The following is an 8,626-nucleotide window of genomic DNA, read 5'->3' as shown; positions in this document are numbered from 1 at the left end:
CCTGGAAAATTTTTTTTTTTTTTTTTTTTAGTACTTTCCACAAATAGAATAAAAATAAATAATTTCTCAATATTAAGGTTAGACATGGTCTAGTTCAGTTCATTTATAAAGATAACCGAAGCATACTAAAATATTGTATTTAGTAATTGAAATAATCGGATTTAAATTTAATTATGGAATCGTACCAACTAGATTCCGTTCGGTTCAATTTGATTTTGTGCCATGATTAAATTTGTTAACATTTATAATAATACTGCATTAATTCAACTACTAACATGTTCAATCTTAACCCTTACAACTCTATATTCACAGTTACAAGATAACGTAGTTCAATTTAAAAATATATGAATAACAATTTTTCTAATATGATCCGTTAACAAATTTATACAAATTACCTTGATCAAAGTGAAGGAAATTCAATAAATAAGGTAGAAAAGGGTAAGATGAAGAAAGGCACAACCGCTGAGCTTCACTTATCTAAGAAATGGCAGAATGATTGAGAAAATTTTAGGTCACTAAATTTTGATTCTTTGAAATTTGAATTATAAAGTTGAGTTTGGGCTGAAACAAGAAAATGATATTTTGGCTCAATTAATTAGTTGGCAAATGAAACAGAAAAAAAATTAAAATAATTTAGTTTATTTAAATTAAAAAATAGGAAAACTCAATTCATTAGTTCTTGATTTAGAATCGAGAATCGATTAGAACCCGTCGATTCTAGATTTTAACACCCATTCGGGTATTTAACTTAAAAAGAACCACTCGATTCAGTTCAATTCAATTCGAGAGTTTTGTCGAACCCTACTCAATATGCTTACCCCTTTTTTTTCAAGCAATATAGTTTTTCTTATTATATTGTTTTTTTATTGCTTTTACATTATATTTTGTAACACAGTGTGTTATAGTCTTTTATTAATAACATTGTTATGTCGGTTCCCGATTTCCGCATGTCGTTGTCTTTGACACTTGTAATATTCACTGTTATACCACTACTATAATCACTACTAGTACATATAACATATTGTGTTACGCTACCACTGTAATCACCATTGTCACCACCATTTGTAACATACCACGTTAAAACGTCACAACCTGTATTCAATGCCACTATCACCATTGAGGCTGATCTCCACCACTTCCTTCAAATTTGTACCACCATCAAAAACTATGTAAAAGCAACATCACCACCATAAATGCCACCCCATTCACCACTGTCACAAACCACAAAGAGTACCATCACCAATCTGCACTGCCACCTTCACCATTACGTTTATAAACACCATATCTACTCCATAGCCACCATAACGCCACCTACCACTACCATCACTGTCTAAGAATATCCACTTAAAGTACCATCACCATATCTAAAATTATACCACCCCGACTCGAAATCATATGAATCACATATGCTCCATCATTGTTGCTTGCACCAGAACAATCATCGCCATCACCACTGCCAAATATGCGTCGCCACCATATCTCGTGATCGAAGTTTTTTCCCAAAGCAAAACCAAAATCCCAAAGAAAAATGAAAATGGGAGAGAGAAAAATATATCAAAATCAATATGTTGAAAATCTTGAAAAAACCGGCTACAACCATGGCAAGAAATGGATCCAACCAAAGCTAGTGGAAATTTGCAACTGTGTTGTTACCAAAATTGTTAGGTTTGTGATCCAAATTAGGGTGGATTTTTTTTTTCGAAATAAATTGTTTCTTTATTTTCAAGTGGAAAAAATTGTTTCCTTATATTTCAGGTGATTTTTATGGAAACATATTATTTCCTTATTTCACATTATTTTCAACTTTATGCTATGTAATGTAACTATAAAAAGTGGTATTCTCTTTCAATTTTGTTTAAGCAAGAATTGCTGAGTTCTTGTATTTATCTCCTTATTGTCAATTAATAAAATGTCATGCCTATGCGATTAACTCTCTTTATTAATTTCTTCAATTTTAAATCTTGTTTCCCGTTGCGATCTTCATTACTTCATACTGCATCATTAACCTCATTTATTACAATCCATCCGGCTCCAACAAGTGGTATTAAAGCCTGGTTCTTGTTATTGATTGGTTGAGGTTTTTCAGAGATGGCTGCTTTGAAGTATGATATTCCTCAATTAGATCGCAATACAAGGTTTTCTTTGTGGTAAGTAAAGATGAGAGTTATTTTTGCGCAATTGGATTTGGATGATGTGTTGCTGAGTTTTGAGAAGATGCCAGCTAATTGGACAATGGAGGATAAACAACGAAGGGATCGAAAGGCTTTATCATTGATTCATCTTCATCTATCCAACAACATTCTGCAGGATGTCTTGAAGGAGAAAATAGCAGCTGCTCTGTGGGTGGAACTGGAGCAGTTATGTATGACTAAGAATCTTACTAGTAAACTGGCTCTAAAGCAGAAGCTATATTCTCATCACATGGTGGAAGGATGGTCGTTGTAAGACCATATTGCCGTGTTCAAGGAAATTATCGCAGATTTGGAGACGTTAGAGGTTAAATACGATGAAGAGGATATTGCCTTGATCATGTTATGTTAGCTGCCTAGCTCTTATACATCGTTTCGGGATACCATTTTGTATAGTCGAAATACTTTGACTATAGACGACGTCTATGATGCTTTTCACTCAAAGGAGACGTTGAAGCATTTGGTTGGAGCTACATCGATTGAAGCATTTGGTCGGAGCTACATCAAGGGATGAAGAATCTCGTGTATCTCATGGTGGTCGATGGAGGGACAGATCGAAGAATAACAGCAATTTGTTTTGCTTCTACTGTAGACGTAAGGGACATATTCAGAAGGATTGTGATAAGTTGCAGGCTTAAGGTGATTTAGCTGCAAATCATGGAGCGCAATCTTTGACTTCAGACAAAACAAATGTAGTTGAGGATTTTTCAGACGGTGGAGATGTGATGTTGACAATGGTATCTGACTTGAAATCTAAGCCTGATGATGAGTGAATTCTCGATTTAGCATGTTTACATCATGTGTTCCAATCGAAATTTCTTTCAAACATATGAAGCTATTCAGGAAGGTAGAGTTGTAATGGGAAACAAACAATCTTGTCGTATTGTTGGATCGATCGAGTCAAATTCAGGCTGCAGGATGGAACAATCAAAACAATTTTTTCAGGTTCGCCATGTTCTAAACTTGAAAAGGAATCTCATCTCACTTAGTATTTTGGATGCAAAAAGGTATAAATTCTCTGGTGGAAGTGAAGTTTTGAAGGTCCGAATGGGTGTTCGGGTTGTATCGAAAGGATGGAAGAAGTCTCAATTATACATCTTGCAGGGAACGCAAAACTAGTTAAGAGACATCGGGACAAGTTCAATACCATGGTAAATATTTAGTTTTGTACAGTACCTCTTGTTATGGGCTCTGAGTTGGTTCAGAACATTGCTCAGGGGAGTATTGGTGATTCCACTTTGCCACCAATATCAACGGATACATAGTATTCATTTGTTAGGATTGGACTCATGGAGCGAAGGTACCATGGTGTCAATAATGTTTGGGTTGCTTTTAGGGACGTTGAAGGCGACAATTCTAGTAAGGGGCCTTCTAATCCAACATATGGTATGGTTTCTACTGCAGGGTGTGTTCGACTATATTTGGTCAACAGTAATTCCTTGGTGGAATTTTGGGAACCCAGGATTTAGGTTCAGGTGTCGCTTGTGGACGCCTTGTAGAGGACAACAGTTTAGCTTGGAGAGTTTTGATTACTGTGTTAAGGAGATTGGCTATTTCGATGCAAACAATTTGAAATCTTGGAGTTTCATTCGTTACACCAGAATTTGGGTCAAAGTGGAGATTGTTGCGTTTGTGACCCCAATTTGGGTAGGGTTTTTTTTTTTTCTTCTTCTTCCTTTTTTTTCTTTTTTGGGGAAATGGATTGGTTTTTTATTTTCATGTGAGAAAAATTGTTTCCTTATATTTCATGTGATTTTTATGGAAATATATTTTTTCCTTATTTCTCATTATTTTTATCTTTATGCTATGTCGTGTACCTATAAATAGTGGTTTTCTCTTTCAGTTTTGTTCAAGCAAGAATTGATGAATTACTATATTTCTTTCTATATTATCGATTAATAAAACGTCGTATCTCTTCAATTAACTCTCTTTATTAATTTCTTCACTTTTAAATCTTGTTTCTCGTTGCAATCTTCCTTATTTCATATCGCGTCATTAATCTCATTTATTACAATCCCTCCAAGTCCAGCAATGCACTCTCGTCGACAACAACAGTAGCACCCTCTCTACGTGAACGTTCCTTTTTTTAAGAATAAAGCAGTGATTGGTGCATAAATAAGTAAAAACAATAGAGAACTCGACGTAGGAATGTATTTATTGTTAGTGTCGGGACTTTATCTAAGGTTCCATTTTGTCTTACGTTAAAAAACTATTACTCAATCTTTAAATAATATAATTTTGTCTTTTTTAGAACCAATTAAGTTTGAGCCCTTGTTTGAGCACCATTTTGAGGGAAAAAATACATTTTTAAATAGTGTATTGATGAAAAATTTATGTTTAAAAAATAAGAAAAATTTTTGAATTTGCGTATAATATTATTTTATTGAAAAATGTGTGGTTGAAATAATGTCAAAATAATGTTTAAAAATACAAATTTTTTTTTTTAAGAATGAGACTCAAACAAGGGTTGAGTGAGTTGATTTTTTTCCTTCTCGTCAAGCTAAACTTACCACATTCTATGAAATGATGTAGAATTGTCCGAATACTAATACCTTAAAGTGATAATGCCGAAAAAAAATTGAAATCCGAAGGAACTTGTAATCTTCAACTCAAGTTTTCAACCAATAGAAAAATCAAATAATTTTTTTGCATTTTGAATTTTCATATATTATATAATCAATGGAATGGAAAATGATGTTTCTTTTAGAAAAATAGGACTCGGTACAACAAAAATTTCATAATCCGGAAAAATTATCATATCCATTTTGGCAGCGTGACCGAGGTAGTCAAGCAGGGAACTACAAATCCTTTTTCCCCACTTCAAATCCGATTGTCACCTGATCAATAAAAAGCTCTAAATCCCTTCGTTCTTCTAGTCTATTGATGCTTGTTTGATTCTAAGCATGATTAGAGGGGTTTCTATAAGATTGTCAATCCTTGCATCTTCATAACCATACAAAATTATGAAATAATCTACACTTATTTTCCAGCATTGTGATGGTCACACATACATCAATAATCCCCAACACTCTACATCTGTGATGGATGTTTCAACACTCATCCAAGTTTTCGAGTCGCTCTCCACCTGCACAGTAACAGCATCGATCAGAGTAAGAGAGAAGATACCCTTTAGGCATATTTCAAATTAATACCATAATTCAATACCTCAATATGAATTTAAGAAGTAAATATTTCCAGAATTTTTTTTTTTTTTTTTTTTTTTTTTTTTTTTTGTGCGAGTAAATTATTATATAAGCTCCCTCCGAGAAGAAGGGAATTGTAAAGGTTGGAAGCTGCATTGCAAGTTAGGTGCATTTTTTTTTTTTTTTGTGCGAGTAAATTATTATATAAGCTCCCTCCGAGAAGAAGGGAATTGTAAAGGTTGGAAGCTGCATTGCAAGTTAGGTGCATTTTTTTTTTTTTTTTTTTTTTTTTTTTTTTGTGCGAGTAAATTATTATATAAGCTCCCTCCGAGAAGAAGGGAATTGTAAAGGTTGGAAGCTGCATTGCAAGTTAGGTGCATTTTTTTTTTTTCAAAATTCTCATTCCAAGGAGTGAAACAAATGAAATATTAAAAATCATCGCAAACAATACATTATTCGGCATGTTCAATAAGCAATAGTCGACACTGCTGGATAGCATTACAAACAATATTTCATTTTCATTTTTCTTATTTAATATTATCCAATCCCATTCGTATATTATTCCTGCAAGTGTCCATAGAAAGCAATCAACAGTCTTAATAAAAAAAACTATGCTGCACAGAGATGCAACTGCAAAAAAATTTAACACACAATTTTTGATACACTTGAGTTAGACGTTACCATCTCAATGGCAGAGCATTATATGACCATCCAATTGTATTAACTCCATGTTTGACCCCCATTTTCTAAAACTCATTTTTCTTCATGCTTCATTTTCAACCCCGCATAGAATCTACAACTTTATCAACTTTTCAACAACATATTTCATCAGTTTTCATCAAAATCTACTTAAAAACTGATTTTTAGCTAAACAGGGGGCTAAATCATCAGACTCATGATCTTTTCCGAAAAAGTGACCACCTTAATACATGCCGCACTTTCGAGTATATAGTTCTCACCGTCCTATATGCAAGTTCCCTCTCCCACCATTTGTTAAAAAAAAAGTCTCCCAACAATAAAACAATCCTCACACAGAACAAAATACAGCAATGAGAAGTAGCTGATTAAGATGTAACAAAATTTGGAGCAAGATTGCTTTTTCCCTTATTTATCTGTATGGATATGAAGAAGAGTGGGGGGATTCAAACCTGTACATCAATCCACAACTGTAGAAGACGACCTTGACCCTATCAGTAGTTACCATTGCTAAGAAACCTAAACATTAAATGAAAACCCAACAACAGAGAGAAAAATTATGCTATTAGTCTCATCCCCATGTGATGGTAGGGTCACATAAAAGGACCAACTAGACACTCTCAATTGGTCTTATAATGCCACATGAGGATAGGGATAAAATGGCAATACTCAAAGACAAACAGCAACAGCAAAAACCTATTCACAGGTGTAAACACAAAATGGACCAGGATAAAGCCTTACAACCACTCTTAAAAATGTGCCTAGAATGGGAAGAAAGAGTTACATTAGATGACTACTTCTAGCTAAATAATATTGTCGACAGCTGAAAATCCCCAGAAGAGAAATACACAAGTGGAGGGGAGGGGGCAACAGACTGAATGACTTGCAGAGTAGATAAATTTGGTTCTCCGCCTATCAAAAGGTTCAGTTTCTCTTTATAATAATTTAAACTAATAGCATAATGATCATCTTTCAAAAATAAAGGCCAAATAAAGGATATGAACTTGGTTATTATTTCATCCTCTTTTTTTCACTCAATGGACTCTCTTACAATTTCTACCTCCGTTTAGGAAGAATTTATGAATGGTTTTTAATTTCTACATAGATAGAAGATGAGCGACAGATAATTGGATGGCACTTGTGGGTCATTGAAATGTTTGATTGAAAATGAAGTTTGACCAATTATTGTTTATAAGTTTTGCCAAATGGAGGCTCCATCTCACTTCTTCAAACCCTAACCTGAAATGCCCTTTTTAACAAACTTCCCTTTTAGATCTTGGTTTATCAGGTAATATTCTCTCAAACTGTAAGTGAAATATTCATTTTGAAACCCCACTTCTCCATTGTTCTTATATTTGATGTTCATATTACATGCTATATGAAGAATTTTCTGTTTGATAATGAACATTAGGGATGACAAGGAAAAAGACAAAAAATTCTGTTGGGCAAGCAAGAGAGCTTACCTCATATAAAATATTCTGATAGAAAGCACAAAATATGACACTGGAATGAAAAATCAAGCACACCGGCTTTCCCATAACCAGAAACATCACAGCCTTCTCAGAAATAAACAACATTTTAACAATTGAAAGTACTGAATAAATATAAAAGGAACATTAAAGAGAGAAACTAAGAACAAAACAATATCAAAATCTAAAAACTTAAATAACTATTAGGCATTGCCTCTCCATGTTCAGGACACGTTTTCCGTTTCAGAAAACATACAGAAATATGAAGACTAATATTTCTAGGGAACAAATAGAAAAATAAAAAAGAATTAGGAATAAGATTAGTGTCTTTCTTTTTTCCTGTTCAACCCTTAATGCTCATCTACCAAACAGAAATATGTTACTCTTGGAAACAAGTAAACATCAAATACGATAATTGAGGAGAAGTAGAATTTCAAAACCAATATTTCATATACAATCCAAAGAAATAAAAAATACTTAGAACTTCTTGCAATCACGAACCAAAAAAGTTACGAAAAAACATGAATAAATAACTTATAACCGAATAGCAAATAAAGAGCAAAAACCGTTAAATATCCTCACAAACTATTCGATATGAAACAAATTGTTACCGGTTTAATCAGAGATGAAACTGAGCTCCAAAGAGAATTTTATTAAGAAAAGTATCTCCGGTGGAGGGTTTCAAGTGTGGAAGACAGTAGGATATGCGAGAACCGTCGAGTTAAAAAAGAAGAAATAAGGTACTGACACCTCACAGTCAAAGATGCATCACCATAAAGAAATATGTGGATTTCTTTGATTCAAAACAGAGCTCATCAGTGATGACCAGCATATGTTTAGTTCTGAATGTTCTCACTGTATTTTGTAACAGTTGTTTCTGTTATGCAGAAGTAGCAAATCGAGATTTTAGGCAACACAGAGAGAACAAACACAAGTGGTTTATGTGGTATGGGCCTTAGCCTACATCCACGGGCAGAAACTAAAACTTCCCTAAAGAGGAGGAGAGAGAACAAAACAGTAGCACGTAAAATAATCCCGAAATACCCCATAAAATAAATATTATGTGTACAAAGTCTCAAATCAAAATCCCACATTGAATGTATACCATGTGAATGACTACAATGGATCC

The 8,626-nt window shown here is 33.7% G+C and overlaps 1 long non-coding RNA gene across 1 annotated transcript; it reads right to left on the bottom strand.

Moving 5' to 3' along the window:
* Positions 1-4,867: 4,867 nt before the first annotated feature.
* Positions 4,868-8,620, bottom strand: LOC111381888. Its single transcript, XR_002700424.1, has 2 exons — positions 6,014-8,620; positions 4,868-5,274 (listed from the first exon to the last, which is right to left on the bottom strand). It is a non-coding gene; the product is annotated as an uncharacterized LOC111381888 (long non-coding RNA).
* Positions 8,621-8,626: the final 6 nt, after the last annotated feature.

Source organism: Olea europaea, unplaced genomic scaffold (assembly GCF_002742605.1).
Source record: "Olea europaea var. sylvestris unplaced genomic scaffold, O_europaea_v1 scaffold239, whole genome shotgun sequence".
Lineage (NCBI taxonomy): Eukaryota > Viridiplantae > Streptophyta > Magnoliopsida > Lamiales > Oleaceae > Olea > Olea europaea.
The sequence above is the reverse complement of the archived record's forward strand: the minus strand, read 5'-3'. Positions and strand labels throughout refer to the sequence as shown.